The sequence below is a fragment of the Choloepus didactylus genome, chromosome 27 (genome assembly GCF_015220235.1).
Source record: "Choloepus didactylus isolate mChoDid1 chromosome 27, mChoDid1.pri, whole genome shotgun sequence".
In the NCBI taxonomy this organism is placed as follows: domain Eukaryota; kingdom Metazoa; phylum Chordata; class Mammalia; order Pilosa; family Megalonychidae; genus Choloepus; species Choloepus didactylus.
The window spans coordinates 1,262,042-1,278,498 of record NC_051333.1 but is presented as its reverse complement, the minus strand read 5'-3'; positions in this window follow the sequence as shown (position 1 = coordinate 1,278,498).

The window sequence follows — 16,457 nt, the reverse complement described above, 5'->3', positions numbered from 1 at the left end:
TTATCACTGTCTACTGGTATCAACATTTAGCACTTTATATGTAGAAACATTACTCTCATTTGGTCTCTTTATGCTCCCCAGTCTTTTAATATAATTTACTCTTCATACATTGAACACCATATTGAATGATGACTTAATTTTTGCTTTAGCTGCCAGACTTTTCAAAAACTTATGAGGATAGTGTGTTTTCCTCTACTTTTACCATTCCATTGTTCTTTCTTCTTTCCTGAAATCCAAGCCTTGTTCTCTTAATATTTCTTTTCCATCTGGAGCACTTCTCATCTTCCTTTTTGGGTAACTCTGCCAGTGACAAATTTCTTTGTTTTATTTAATCTGAAAATGTCTTTATTTCCCTTTCATACCTGAGGGATATTTTTGTGGGATATAGGATTCAGGTATAGACCATTCTTTTAGTACTTGATAAAATTCCTTCTAGCTTCCATGAATTCAGATTAGCTATCTGCTGCCATTCAAACCATTGTTTCCCTGTGTATAATGGGCCATTTCTATCTAAGCTTCTTTTGAAATGTTTTCTTTTTCTTTAGTGTTTAGAAGTTTGGTTATGAGTGTGTCCTTGTGTGGAATTGTTTCTGGGGAGGTTATTCTATTTGGTGTTGGCTCAGCTTTTTGAATCTGTAGGTGAAGGTGTATGTCATTTGCCAAATTGGGGGAATTTTCAACCATTATATATTCAAATATTTTTTCAGCCTATCCTCTTTGTCCTCTCTGGGACTCTTAATAATAATAAATGTTAGATATTTTGTTACTGATTCACAGTAACTGTTCTTTTTCTTTATCCTTTTTCTGTTTCAGTCTTTTTTCTCACTTGTTCAGATTGAGTAATCTCTACTGATCCTTCTTTAAGTTCACTGGTTCTCTCCTCCGTCAACTCCAGTCTATTATTGGCTTATCCAGTGAGTTTTCGTTTTGGTTATTGTGTTATTCCATTGTATAATTTGCACTTTGTTCTTTTTTGACAACTTCTGTTTCTTTGTTGAGTTTATAATACCAAAGAAAAACTCTGAGAAAACAGACAAAACAGTTGTCCAAAGTCATGGACTTCTTCAGTGCTTCGTCTTGATACTGGAATAGAAACCCTAACTTGTCCGGAGGAGTGGAAGGCTTAGAGTCTTCTGTATAAGGGTCTGGAGACATTTCTTCTCAGAACTGGACGTATAACTGAGTGTGGTCTGCAGTTTTGATCTCCAGGGAAGGTTTGTATGTAGAATTCCACAGCTTTTTAAACCTTGTTATAGCCTCAAAGGAGGAGGGATTCCTCTTGAAGGATCACCCTTCCCCTGTGCTGTTGAACACATCCCTTTCTGACCCATCTAGGAACTCTGCAAGTTCTTTTATACTGATGTTGCTTGGCCTCTTACTTCTCCCTGTGGACCAGCTCTTGTCCTTGTACTCTGTAGATTTGTTCAAGTCCCCAGTCCCACCCCAGCCTCTTTCCACTCTGCATGTCCACCGAGCTCTATCCTTGCCTTCTCCCTCTTCTTTCTGTCATTGATGACATCTGGTGAAGGTGTTCTGTATATTTCCTGTGTCCACCCCTCACATCCCTTTCACTCCACAGACGACTGCAGAATGTCTTCCACTTCCATCATCCGACATAAGCAGGCCTCAGAAAGGTCCCTTTTCTCCTTAACCCTGAATTTGACCTTTATAATGTTGATGACACCCCTCTGACTTAGAGGTCCTTTCCTGGATTCTGTGAGTTCCTATCTTTTCCCTCCACAGGCTCCATGTCTTCCTTCTATTAAACATTTTTGCTTCCCAGGATATATCCTTGTCCACTGCTTTTGTTACTTACTGTGGTCTCTCCATGAATGAGTTACTTCACTCCCAAGGCATTTTACTCTTAATGATCTAAGGAGGACACCCAGATAGATGTCTCCAGGCTGAATGCTTCCCAGGGCCAATATCCAGTTGCCATTTCTTTCACATCCTCTCTGCATTCATAAACACTTACCCGTATGCTTGCGTCATGCGGCTGTGCCCGTGGCTGTGTGATGCACCCAGAATAATCATAAAAGCAAGCAAATACATAGTATCACTCATTGCTCTCAATGTTAAGCATACATCAACTCTTTTAACCTTCACAATTCTTATGTGGTGGGTAGTGTTATATCCCCATTTTACACATCAGAAAACCAAGGCACAGAAAGGTTAAGGAATTTTCCCGTAATTGCATGATTAGTGTGTGAGTAGGGATTGGAATCCAAGTCATCAGGTTTCAGAATCCTTGCTCTTAACCATTTTACTATATTGACTCTCAAAGGGTAGGTTTTTGTTTTCAGGGTCACCATTTGTTTTTACTAAAATTGGATCAAACAATACTCACTTCCTTACAACTTACTTTAATCAGTTAACAGTTCATCTTGGTAATCCCTCTGGGTTGAGTGAAGAAAACCAAACTCATCTTTTTAAAGGCTGCATATTATTCAGTTGTATCTGTGCAGAAAATACAGATAATGTCTGGGATTGAGGGGTGAAGTAGAGATGGGCTAAGGCATGTGTTTGGATTTAGACATTATGTTTGAAGTACCTGAGAAACGTCTTAGTGAATCCCACTGCCTTCTGCCTTGTTGCCAGAGACACCTCACAGTCATCTTTCCTTTTTCCTTTCATCATCATTACATTCAGCCACTTCCCTTTCTGTTCCTTAGTATATGCTTAATATATCCTTAGTATATGCTTAGTATATGCTATATATATATATATATATATATATATATATATATATATATATGCTTTAGTAACTGGCCACACACATCAGGGTTTTTCTATTATGATTTTTGTTTCCCTCACAGAGTGTTTACCACAAAGCTATGTATATAGGTGGCACCATATATGACATGTTCATCTTCAAAAGGAACTACACAGGTTTTATATGGCCATTGTGGTTAATTATAAAATCATAGAAGTCATAATGAATGATGGAGCCAGGGATCCTTGATGATTTGCTACAGAGACGCACAGGATTCAGCATACTGTCCTACTGGTGCCCAGGATTTGTTGCAGTGAACGCACACAAAGGAAAGTCAACAAAGGAGAAAGGCATGTGGGGTAAAGTCCACAGGCAACCTGGTACAATCTCCAAGAGTTCTGTCCCAGTGGAGTCACACAGGACATGCGTAATTAAACCTCCATCAACGAGCTGTGACAACACGTGTGCAAGGTCTTCCAGGGAAGCTCATTAGACACTCTGCCCTGGATTTTTAGTGGGAGCTGATCACATGGGTACCCTTTGTCTAGCACATACCAAGAGTCCAGGCTTCCAGCTGGAAAGCATGTGTTCAGCATGAAGCTCATCGTTTGCATGAAGAGTTCTGACACAGCTGACCTACTCGTCATTTCTGGGAAGGGTGCAAAACCTCCCCAAATCTAAGGGCCTAAACAACCAAGGGCAAACTCTTGCAAGCTCAAAGGAGGGCAGTCTCAGGCCTGCTGTGGCAACTCTTCTTCATAATGACTAAAATAGTACTAAAATGCTGAGTAAATTCCAATTTCTGTAACAAACATTAAGCAAATACAGTTTCCGATGACAAAAATTAGAGTCATTTCCTTGAGGGGAGTGGTCATGTAACTGTAAAACATCATATCCAAACAAATTCACTGAGACACAGTGGAACTTCTTATAAACTAGCCAGGATTTAGTTTAGTGAAGATAAGGTGCTGCAGAAGTCTGGTAAAGTAGGACCTAAATATATTCTCCATGACTGCACGTGGAATGACTTGGAAGTATTCCCAGCGTTCACATTTATCTCTGTAAACATGTAATGGCCAGTTTAATGCTGTATTTGTCCATAGCATGTGTGACAACAATTTCTTATCCTCTGTTTCCAGTATTGAAACTTGTAGCTTCTGGCTTCAATTATATTTTCAACTAAGAGGAATTAAAGAATATGGGGTTTGTAAAAATTTCTGCGTAATTGCAGATAACTTGAGATTGTTGCAGGGGTCAGCTACATTCACAGATGGGTCATTGAGCATCCTTTGGAGGACTTGGGTGCTGCTGGCCCCTGCTGAGAGGGCCCTTGATGGAGACAGGATGCTGGAGACCCCTGGGAGCCTATTCTCTGGGAAGGGGCTGCTCCTCTCTCAACCTGGCCCTCAGAAGGCCTTTCCACTCTCAGTTGTGGGAAGCTGGTGTGTCTCTGGAGTGCTTAATGATGTCCTTGAGTTTTAAGGGTTAAAGATTTTTATCTTTTTGGTCAGGGATATGTTAAATCACAATTGAGAGGTCTCAGCTATGTTGTAAGTGGGAAGTTTATTTTGCCTTTGGAGCAGGGTCAGGAGCAGTGGCCCTGGAGCCAGACTCCAGGTTTACTTCCTGACCCAGGCTCTTCTCTAACTGGGTGGCCTTAAGGAAATTCCTAATCACTGTGATTCCCTTTAATTTGGAAATCCACATCACAGCATTAATAAGATAACGCATTTTAAGAGTTTAGCAAAGCAAATAGCCACTTCAGTGTCTTTCAAAGAACAGAGCGCCAATGCACCAAAGCATATAGGAACTTTACGTTTGAAGCAGATGGAGAGCCATGGATGGAGGAGGGGAAAATGCCGAGGAGGGGCTCTGGAGGTGAGTTAGCAGAAACCAGACAGTTGAGGGACCTTGTGAAGTAAGATCCCAATTATCTCCTAAGGATTTGGTAGTTTGGGAAGGTAGTTCCAGAAGCCTTTCTTCTAGGCCCTGGCCTATGAAGATGGCCAAACTCAACTAATTAAGGGCCCCAAATACACAAATTACACTTTTGGGATAACTTCCCTGTGACATTTCTCCAACTTTTGAGGTTTGAAAGGAAAAAATGCCCCCACTTTCCTGTATGTGGTCTCCCAGCCCTGCCTACATAGAACCTTAGTGACTGTTTTCTTGATTGTTCTCCCTTTCAAAGGCAGCTTTATCACAGTCACCTTATTAAGCATTCGGGAATTTTGTATTGGGGTCCTCTTTCAACATGTTTGCCACTCTTGCTCTTTCTAGTTTCCATGTCCCTCCTTTTGGGCAAAAGGCCTCACACAATTTCTACATTTCGCCTTCTGACTTCATCTTTGGTTGGTCTTTGGAATCTCACCGCCCTTGTGTCCATCTCAGAGGCTCCCCCTGGCTTTTGCTGTAGATGTCATCACTACTGCCCTCGGCCCGTTTTTCTTCTGCATGTGCTTTTGTCACTTTCACCTTTCCTGAGATGCCCTCTCACCTTGGCTTGAGTGACAGATACCGTCCCTTGGATACTGCCTGAATGTGGCTTCTCTCCTTTCACTCTGGGTTTTCCTCCCTTTGTCCCTCTGACTGAGGAGGCCCATGGGACTGTTTCACTGCAGTATTTCCAACTCACCATCACCTCCTCCTTGCTCTGTTCTCCACCTTCCAAACCTCACTCTACCATGTAAATCTCCTTGGCACAATGTGCCACCCTCCAGGCCACTCTGGCCAAGGTCAGTAGTGACTCCCATGTCTATAAATCTTAAATCCTGTCTTTCTTGGGCCATCAGCAGAACTTATTCCTGTTGACCACTTCATTCTTAAAATACTGTCTTGCCCTAGTATTTTTATCATCACTGTCCTGGTTTTCTCCTGTTTTGCTTTTTGTTGCTGTTGTTTGTTTGTCTGTTTTGCTCTTTTGTTTTTTTCCTACTTTACTAAGTCTTCTACCTTTAGCCCCCTGTTCAATGTTGAAATTTCTAAAGACTGTCCCAGGCCCCTTTTTTCTCTCTATAGTCTCTCTGGAGGTTTCAGCTACACCCTTGCATTTAGTTACCTTCTTTACCTTGAAGACACTAATTTATTTTCCAAATCCCGGTTTCTTCTTGGCTCACTAGGCCTGAATTTCCAATTGTCTTTTTGTCTGTCCCTCGTTGGATGTTTCAGAGATACCCAGTAGTCCAACTGACCGAAATAAAATGGTCTCCACTTCTTACTGACGCTGATCCACTTCTAGTTTCCCTCTCACCAAATAGAAATAGCATTGTTTAGTTACCACGGCCAGAAATCACAGCTCATCGTTACCTCCATTATCATCATCTGTGTACAGTCAGACACAGTTGTGTCATTTTACCTTTTAAATGTCTCCCAGATCTGTCCGTCTCTAATCCAACACCTCCTCCCTAGTTTATGTTATAGGAATCTATCACCTCTATTTCTTTCTTAACTTTCTAGATGGGTCTTCTTTTATCCATATTTCCTCTCTCAGTCTATTCACACTGAAACGAGATGCAGCTCAGATTTGATTGTGTATTCTGCTTTCTACATCTTTCCTTAGAACTGTTCCAGGACAATTCTTACCCCTCCCCCAATTGCTCTTTTTTTCCATTGGCTACTGGGCCCTCCCACTGCCCACTTTGCTCAGTTAATTAAAGCTTACCCTGCACATTTCATCTCAGATAGCACTTCCTCAGGGAACCCTTCCAGGACTCCCCCCATCCAGGCCATTTCTCCCATGGTTATTTTATCACACCTGTCTCTCCAACTAGATTTCGAGCTCCAAAAGCACACAAACCTTATTCTTGATATACTGCTAATCGTCTTGCCCATGTACATGGTTCCTGGTACATTGTACATGCTCAGATGTTTAAGTGCACAGATGAAAGAGTTCAGTCATTTTGACAAGTGAGGCTATTTTTTATATGTATTTACTACCAAAGGCCACCCTCAGGCCTAGTTTGCTGGAAGGACTCAGAAAAGCTGCTATACTCAAATGTATGGTTTATTACAGCGAAAGGATTCAGATCAAGATCAAAAAAGGGAGAAAAGTACATAGGCCAAATTCCAGGAGAAGCCAGGCCCAAACTTCCATGTGTACCTCCCAGTGGACTCACCAGGGGACAGGCTTAGTTCTAGTAGTGATGTACGGCAACACATGTGAAGTACTGCCTCCAGGGTGCTCACCTGAGCCTTGGCACCCAGGATTTTTCTTGGGAGTCATTCACAGAGCATGCAGCACCTAAAGACAGGCCTCACTGATTGAGTCGCCATAGCCCAAAGGAGCCTCACACATACCAAAGCACTTATCAGGCAAGGTTTTCCAAGGGCTCAGAGGTTTTTCTCCTAGGGGATGGTAAAGGGCCAGTCCGATCTTTGGAGTGTGCAGAGTTTGAGCAACCCAAACCTGGTGTATTTACCCTTTACTGCCCTTCACGTAGGCTTAGATGATCATATCTGTCTGAGCATCTACATTTACCACGGTGTTTGAATAACAGACACAGAAATAGTATCAGGGTGACTATAACTGACATTTAAGGAACCAGTATGAGGAAGAGGTAGATTTAAAGAGACAACTTAATCCATCCTATAAAGCCATTACATATATTTCATATTTTTATACTAACTGGATTACTTGTTTCTCCCATTGATATACCTTTATTTTACCTTGTGTTAAACTTGTTCAGCATAGAAGTAGCTGATGGTTAGTGAAATCCATTTCTTCCGCAGGCCAGTCATTTCTCAGCAGTTTTATCCCCAGAAGGGCCTCTGACTCAGTCTCCCAGTAGATCAGCTGAGCACCAACATATTCCTCTTGCCCCCTCTGAGGCACAAGATGCCAACAAGGAACTGTCTTGTCTGCCCCCAAGAACGAGACTGTAGAGAACCGTTGGACAGATTCCCCAGGAGGAAGGCACCACGCATAGCCAGCAAGTAGACTACATTGACTGCTGCCAGTAGGAATGGGAGGCTATAAATAGGTCCATCAAAAACAGATATTTTCTCAGAATTGGCCTTTGCAAACCTTGTAGAGGATGCAAATGCTCAAAATAGGATTGGAACAGAAGATGACATATCAATTTGGATCCTCACTTGACATTTCTTCAGACCAAGAAATGCACTTTAGAGCCCACAGAGTCTAAAAAAGGACAAAGAGCTGTCACACCAAGTGGACATTATCATGTTGCGTATCATCCTCAGAGCAGTAGTTTGATGGAGAATTGGAAAGGACTTAAAACATGGCCTCAGCCTGATTCAAGTAAGGCTAAGGGAGGCCTCTGGCTGACTCAAACCAAGGTGCATCTAGGTGTGACCACCACTTATCTACCCTAGTATGGGAGACCCAGCTTTCTGAGTACAAAACATGGCCATCAGTGTACCATGGCCACAACATGCATGGTGGAGGAAACAATATTGGCCCACAAGACAGAAAGGACTTCAGAGGAGGCGATGTGAGTCTAGGCGTCACAGGACAGGCTGAATTCTCTTTATTTTTATTTTTATTTTTATGCTGTTTTATTGAAATATATTCACACTTCATACAGTCCACCCAAAGTGTACAATCAATAATCTTGAAAAATAAGAAAAATGTAAGAAAAACTTTGGAGGACTCACATTTCCTGGTTTCAAAACTTACTAGAGAGCTGTAGCAATTAAGATAGTGTGGTACTGCCACACAGATAGACTTACAGATAAATGATACAGAACTGAGACCCCAGAAATACCCCACATTTTTGGTCAACTGGTTTTCCCCAAGGGTTCCAAAACAATTAAATGAAGAAAGGATAGTCTCTTCAACTAATGGTGCTCAAACAACTGGATAGCCATATGCAAAAATGAAATTGAGTCCCACCTTGCACCATTTACATTAACTCAAATTGTATCAAAGACCTACATGTAAGAACTAAAATTATGAAACTCTTAGAAGAAAATGGGTTAATACATGACTGGATTACACAATAGTTTCTTTGATATGACACGTAATTTTTTAAAAAGTGAACTGAATACCATCAAAATTAAAAACATTTGTGCAAAGGACACCATAAAGAAAGTGACAAGACCCACAGAATGGGGGAAAAGTTTTCTTTTCAAAATCTAATAAGGGACTTGTATCTGGAATATGTAAGTAATTATTGCTACCCAATAATTTTAAAAATTGCCAATTTTAAAAATGGGCCAAGTATCTTATGTGAATAGACATTCCTCTGTAGATAATATAAAATTGTCCAATAAACACATGAAAAATGTTCATATCAGCCACCAGAAAAATGCAAATCAAGCACAATTAGAAACTACATCACACCTCCTAGGATGGCTATAATTAAAAAGACAGATAACAAGTGTTGGGGAAAATGTGAAGAAGCTGCAGGTGGGAATGTAAAATAGTGCAGTCTCTTTGGAAAATAGTCTGGAAAGTCCTCAAAATGTTCAACATAGAATTATATAGCAATAAAAAGAAATGAAGCACCAATGCATGCTGTAACGTGTATCAACCTTGAAAATGTTATGCCAATAACAAAGGACCACATATCACATGATTCCAGTTACGTGAAATGTTCAGAAGAGGCAAATCTATAGAGACATAAAATAGATTAGTGGTAGTCTAGGGTTGGGGGTGGAGGTGGGGGGTTCAAAGTGTGCTGGTAAGGGGAATGGAATTTCATTTTGAGGTAATGAAAATGTTCTCCAATCTCAAATTGATTGTGGTGACTGATGCCCAATTCTATGATATACCAAAATACATTGAGCTGTACACTTTAAATTGATGTACTGTTTGATAATGTGAATTACATCTCAATAAAGCTTTTTAAAAAGTGTCCTTTCCCCAGCTGCCCAGTAGCCACTCTATTACAGCCCCAAAGCAAGTGTTGTAACTGTCTTGGGTATCACTCCTCAGATTGTCTTTGAAAGAGAAGCTATACATATTATTTTTAATGTTTACACTGAATTATGCAAGTGCCATAATTTATGCCCCCTCAGTGTTTAATACTCATATTGCATCCAACCATTTGCTACTGGAAAGGTTACTGTAATGAAAGTAGCTCGTATACTTCTTTTTGCAGTACTTCCAGAGATAAATTCCTAGAAATGGATTTGATGAGGATGAACCATGCACTATGTAAGGATATTAAAACTCGTGGTTAACCTGCCCTGTGAAGACGGTACATAGAGCAGTGTGATAGATGTGGCCTCCTGCCTCCAGATCAAAGCCCTTGAGTTCAAATCCCTGCACTGCTACATTCTGGTGGATTGACCTTGGGCACATGGATTTCCTTCCTTCAAAAAGGGATAAGAAAAAATAGCATCACTGAGTGCTTATAATATTTCAGCAAATTTTCTGAGATGTTCAAAGATAATTATTCATTTAATATTAATAGTTTTACCCCAAAATAGTTATAAGTTTTAGTTATTAAAATAGTATTCTAAATATTTCCAACAGTTTTGGTAGAAATTCATTCAGCCTTTCAGTGGTGCCAAAATTGAGAGGAACTTAACTTCATTTTAAAAAACACCATGACATGTGTAATAATACAGACACCATTAACATTTTGTAACTTACTGTGCCGGCACCGTGCAAATCTTTGAAAAGATTATTTTATTTAGTTCTCAGAAAAGTTTATAAGCGCTGGATACTGGTATTAGCACCCCTTTTTAAAGTCGAAGAACTTGAGCTTGGAAGGACTAAGTTATTTACCCAAGACTGCAGGTGGGAGTTGATGGAGCCCAAGTACAGATCCAGGCGGTGGGGTCCCGCGAGTGTGCCCTTTGTCTCCTTCCGAGCGAGTGGTCGTCGCAGGAAGGTAGCATTACTTTCAAGTGTTCGATATTTGGGTTCATGAGTGAATTGATACTTTCGTTCTCACTGGCCACGTACAGCCTTTCTTCTCCTTCCAATTTTCTATACCCATGAATACAATGTTTCAATGGACCCTCTTACCCGCCTTCCGAAAAAGGAAGAGAGTCTACACGTGACTTCCCAGAGCCTTTTGTCGTTTCCCGGATCCGGGGGAAAAGCTCAGTGAGACACGGAACCCCGGGGGGTCACGGGAAATGTAGTCCCTTCCGCACTTGGCCGTGCGCATGCGCGGCGCTCTGGCGCACTCCTCACCCGTAGTGACGTTTCCTGCGCTCAGCGGAAGTTTAACCTTGCGGTCCTTCCCCTTCCCTTCCTCCCCCATCCCGGCTTCCTACCCTGGACCGTCACCCGGGCTCTGATTCCTGCCAAGCCCGGGAGTTCGCCGGGCTGAGTGGGATTAGGTAGTGGCTCCCCGAAGCTTCAAGATGAAGAGAAGTGGCGTTTACTATGGCTATGGGCGTGTGCCAAGGCCTTTTAATTCAGCCTTCCTTAAAACAAACAAACAAACAACAAAACCAGGTTATTTTCTTCCCTGTTTTTCAAATGTGTGAAAGGAAGAACCCTAAGTTCTGGAACCCATTATTTCATTAAATTCATGTTTTTAGTGTTGCTGTGTATCTAGTGTCTGATGAAGTGAGGGGAAAAAACACTTCCATTTCCTTGAGTTTTATTACTCAGCATTAGATTTACATCTAAAAATGTTTTCTTCAGTAAACACAATGTGTAATATATACATATAAATGAATATCTAGTCATTATATTGTAACAATGACTTCTTAAATGTAACCTTAAAACTGTAAGCAAGCAGGAAATTGTAAATTAACCTTCAAATGTAACCTAAAGCAGCAGCTTTTAAATGTAACCTTAAAACGGGAAGTAGGCAAGGAATGACCACTTTTAGTCTCACAAAGGAGCGAGTTGTAAATGTAAGGTCTGCACCTAAACCTAAATAAGCTTTAATCTATTGCCCCAAACCTCCCAGATGCCTCAGCTTTCTCCCTAGACCGGGAAGCACCTTTCCAGCCATCACAGAATGTAGATCCTGAAGGAAATAGGATAAACTACTGAAATTCTCCAAACTTCTGTTCCATGTTAACTAAAATGATGGACACTCTTTGTCTCTAATGGGTTTAGCCGATTGAAGAATCACTTCAGGGAGATTGCCCCAAACCTCCCAGATATAAATAAACCTTTCCTAGCATAAATCCTGAAGAGACTGTTTCATGTTAACTAAAATGATTAACTCTCTTTGTCTCCAATGGGTATAAAAACCAACTGAAGAAACGCTTTCGGGAGGCTGATTTGGGAAAGCTTCCCCAGTCTGGGGTAGATAAACCCTCTTTTCCTTCTCAGCCTGATTCGGTGTGACTTCTCTTGGCCACGCAGAGCGACAAACCCAGATTTGGAAAGTGTCCCTTCTACAATAAATGTAGTAATCCTTTTAATATTAAAATAACTCACTTTTGTTCAAGTGGCTTTTGCATTTAAAGGTGAAATTTACGTTTAGCTAAATTCACATTTAGCTAAATTCTACTAGACATTTCTGAAGTGGGCTCCCTCCCTTTAATCTGTAGCAAGAGAGTCCCCTTCCCCCTTAACCGGTAATGACTGCAAAGTAAACATTAAAGCCCTGAGAGGAAGGGAGTGAAACTGTGCTGTTTTAGGGAGTGAGACTTGCGGATGTATGCATTAGCCAAGCGTAACCGTTCCAATAATTAACCATTGCACCAGCCTTGAGAAAATTTCTCAGGGTTGCTAAAGATCTTAAGCACCCATTAATTAACCACCAACTCTGCTTTTGTCAAAGTAGCTTGCTGGCATTTTCAGGATGTGATTTCTGCCTATATAAGTCTCAAGCACTCTCCGGCCCCTGCTGCTGCTTGCTGAACTCCCTGCGCGGAGTGAGAGATGGCAGCCGCCAGCTAGCTGACTAATAAAGGCTCTTTAAATTCTGCTTGGCTGTCTCGTACCTTAACTCACGGGCACCGTAACAATTTCAGACTTCCAGTTCAAGTTAGGACAGACTGTCTCAACCTTTCATAGGTTTAATGCGATGGAATTACCACATTTAAAAATGCTGTAATTTAAGCCCTTCAGTTTCCCTTGTAAATCTAATAAGACTCACACCTTTAATAAACCAACATCTTAAATTTAAGCTTATGCAAAGTAGCACTATACTTCCAAAATACACGTTATAAAGTTTCAATTTCATGTTTTAACCATATTTAGATATAATTATAGATTCATAAGTGTTAGATCCCAGAAAGAAAGGAACTAACATGTAGAAGGAGTTTCTAACCCAGAGGCCCCAGCAGGTTATCTCACAGAAAACAGGCGCCCCATAAACTAAAGAATGAAGGCTGTTTAAGGCTGTCCCCGCCACAGTGGTGCCCCAACCCCAAAAGGTGGGTAAACGCAAGGTCAGATATGTCCAAAAAGATGAACAACTGAAAGGTACCCAGTGTTCTTTTTTACTTCAATTGCTCTTTTTCACTCTAATTATTATTCTTGTTATTTTTGTGTGTGTGCTAATGAAGGTGTCAGGGATTGATTTAGGTGATGAATGTACAACTATGTAATGGTACTGTAAACAATCGAAACTACAATTTGTTTTGTATGACTGCGTGGTATGTGAATATATCTCAATAAAATGATGATTAAAAAAAAAAAAAAAAAAAGATGAACAACTGAAAAGGCTGCTCTCCCTAGATAGATAACGCAGCTGCTTTTCTGAGAATAATGGGCTAGAATCCTAACAACCTGTCAGCCTAGAAGTTAACAGACACCCACCCAGTCGAGGCCCAGAACACACTCAGCAGGACCTTCCCCCCCCAACACCCAACGTGGGTTTTTCCTTTAAAAAATGCTGCTCTCAGAAAGAGGGCCGGAGCCATTTTTCCTTTCTTTCTTTTCTCATGGCTCCCACCTGCTTTCTTCTGCTTTCTTCCTCTAATAAACCTTACACTCTCTACCTAAACCATGACTCGCTGCGTTTGTGTGGATTCTTGAACGGCTCTGGACCTAACAATAAGAAGTTGCAGAAATAGTGTAGTTACCCAATGGTAACCTCATACATAAACTAAAGTACATTTCAAAACCAGGAAATTGACGTTGGCATAATACAGTTAACCACAATACAGTCCTCACTAGGATTTCATCAGATTTTGCATGTGCCAGTTTTAATTTTATATGTCTTTGTGTAATTCTAAGGCATTTCATCACGTGCATAGATTCACATCACCACCACCAAAATGAAGATCCAGAAGTGTGCTGTTACAATAAAGGAATTCCCTGATGTTACTCCTTTATAGGCACCGCTTTCCCCACTTCCCTTATCCCTGACAATCATGAATCTGTTCTCTATCTCTATAATATTGTCATTTTGAGTGTGTTGGGTAAATGGAATTATACATTTTGGAACCTTTAGAGATTAGCTTTTTTTCACTCAGAATAATGCCCCCTTTTCCAGATGTTATTATTTTTGTTGCTGAGTAGTATTCCATTTTATGAATTTACCACATTTTATTTAATCCTGCACTCACCGAATGACTTGACATTTTATTAATTTCTTAACTCATCTGTAACCAAGTTTAATCACCAAACCATGGTAACAGAAAGCATGGATTTACATTACCAGCCAGAGAGACAAGTTTTGGACAATAGAGAGGGGACAATTTGACCCAAGAGCACTTTAATTGGTCTTAGTAGCCCTTGTTCAGGCCCAGACTGAGCTCGTGCAGAGCCCAGGAGGGTGCAGCTGCTAGACAGAAAAACATACCAGGAACGGAAGCGGACATGGGGTTATTGGGACTTACAAACGGAAGTTCTCCGGTGGCAGCCATCCAGCTGTTAGCGCCCCATGAAGGGAACACAAATGCATGAGGCAATGTATGATTTCAGAACAAAGACATTCCACAGAGCATGAGGACATCGGGTCTCTAGCGTAATCATTAAAGGGGCCTAAGACCGTATGTTTTACTGAGGTTAGTGTTTAAGACTAAGATACAATCAATACCATTTTTTATATCCGTAGTTATATTCTTCTGCCTCTGGATTGTTGTTCACAGTTTCATCATTTAGTTGTGCATTCAACACCACAATCAATTTTTGAACATTTTCATTACTCCAAAAAATAAAAATGAAAATAAGAATAAAAATAAAAGTAAAAGAGAACACTCAACACATCCCATACCCCTCCTCCCCCTCATTTATTTTTAACTTTTTTAATCGAAATATATTCACATACAATAAACCATCCAAAGTGTAAAACAGTTATTCACAGTAGCATCATATAGTTGTGCATTCATCACCACAACCAATTTTTGAACATTTTCATTACTCCAAAAAATAAAAAGTAAAAAGAACACCCAAAATGTCCCATACCCCCTTCTCCATATTGCTCATTTACTTTTTGTCCCAATTTTACTACTAATTTATCCATACACTGGGTAAAAGGAATGAGAGCCATAAGGTTTTCACAATCACACAGTCACACCATATTATATAGTTATACAATTGCCTTCAAGAATCAAGGATACTGGATTGCAGTTCAATAGTTTCAGATTTTTCCTTCTAAGTACTCTAATAAACTAAAAACTAAAAAGGGATATCTATATAATGCATAAAAGTTACCTCCAGAATGACTCTTGACTCCATTTGAAATCTCTCAGCCACTGAAACTTTATTTTATTTCAATTCGCTTCCCCCTTTTGGTCCAAAAGACTTTTTTAATTACATGAGGAAGGGTCCAGGCTCATCCCTGGGAGTTATGTTCCACATTGCCAGGGAGATTTACACCCTTGGGAGTCACGTCCCACGCATTGGGGGGGGGGGGGGCGTAATTTCCTTTTTATGTCTATAAAAATCCCTTGCCAGCCCTAGAACCACGAAGCTACTTCAGTTCTGTCTTCCTTTGCTGCAGCAAAACTTTGGTGTCCCAAATGAAATGCCATCGTCTGCAAACTCGACTCCCATCTTTCACAACCTCATGATTTTTAGTCTCATATTCAGAGGAGATTCTGCTGTTTTAAAAAATCCGAAGCAGCATCTCACAGATAGTTGGAGGAGGCTTATCAAAGTGGCCACCCACCCAGACTTAGGAATTTCAGGGCTGGGCGTGGCAGGTGGGAACTTTGATAGGAACAACAAACCTGGACCTCACTCTTAAGCGACTTGAGGAAAGGAGCATAAGATCAGGGTTACGAAATTGGTTCATAAGCTGCTAGATCCAACAGCCTTGTTTCCACGGCAGACTGAATCAGGAGCCATTTCCTAGAGGTGCTCAGGACTGCCTTTTGCCCTGAAAAGCTGCCGACTTCCAGTGGTGCCACACTTGTGGAGACAAAACCAAGGACCCAGAGGAGCTGAGAGTTGGGTTTGGGGGCGGCTGTATATGGTGGGAGAAAGAGTCGACAGGTAAGAAGGGGAGACTGAAGTGAAGCGACAACCTCGGTTGTAGTCACCAGGGGCGGGTCGAACGAGCCCTAGTGTCCCCCTTGTCCGACTCGCATTCCACCTGCGAGACCCACGTTCTCGGCCGGACCACTGCGAACCTCAGGCTCCTCTTTCTATTGGGCCTGGAGGTGGGGTTGAGAGTGAGGGTGGGTTGCCCTCAGGGTCATATAGTTCCTTGGTGAAGATAAAGCTGATTTCCAGACAAAGGAAGGAGATCCATTTGCATCCCAGCCCCTTCCCTTCTCCCTCCGGCCTCGCCCTGCGCCAGCAGCGCCCTTCCTCCCGTTCACCGCGCGGGGCCCGCCCGCCGCCACCCGCCCGAGTCCGACTCCCGCCCCCTCCCCTTCCATTGGCCTCTGGCCCTTGGCCGAGGCTCCCATCTCCGCCTCCTATTGGGCACTCGCTGCTACGCCTCAGAAATTTCAACCAATGGGA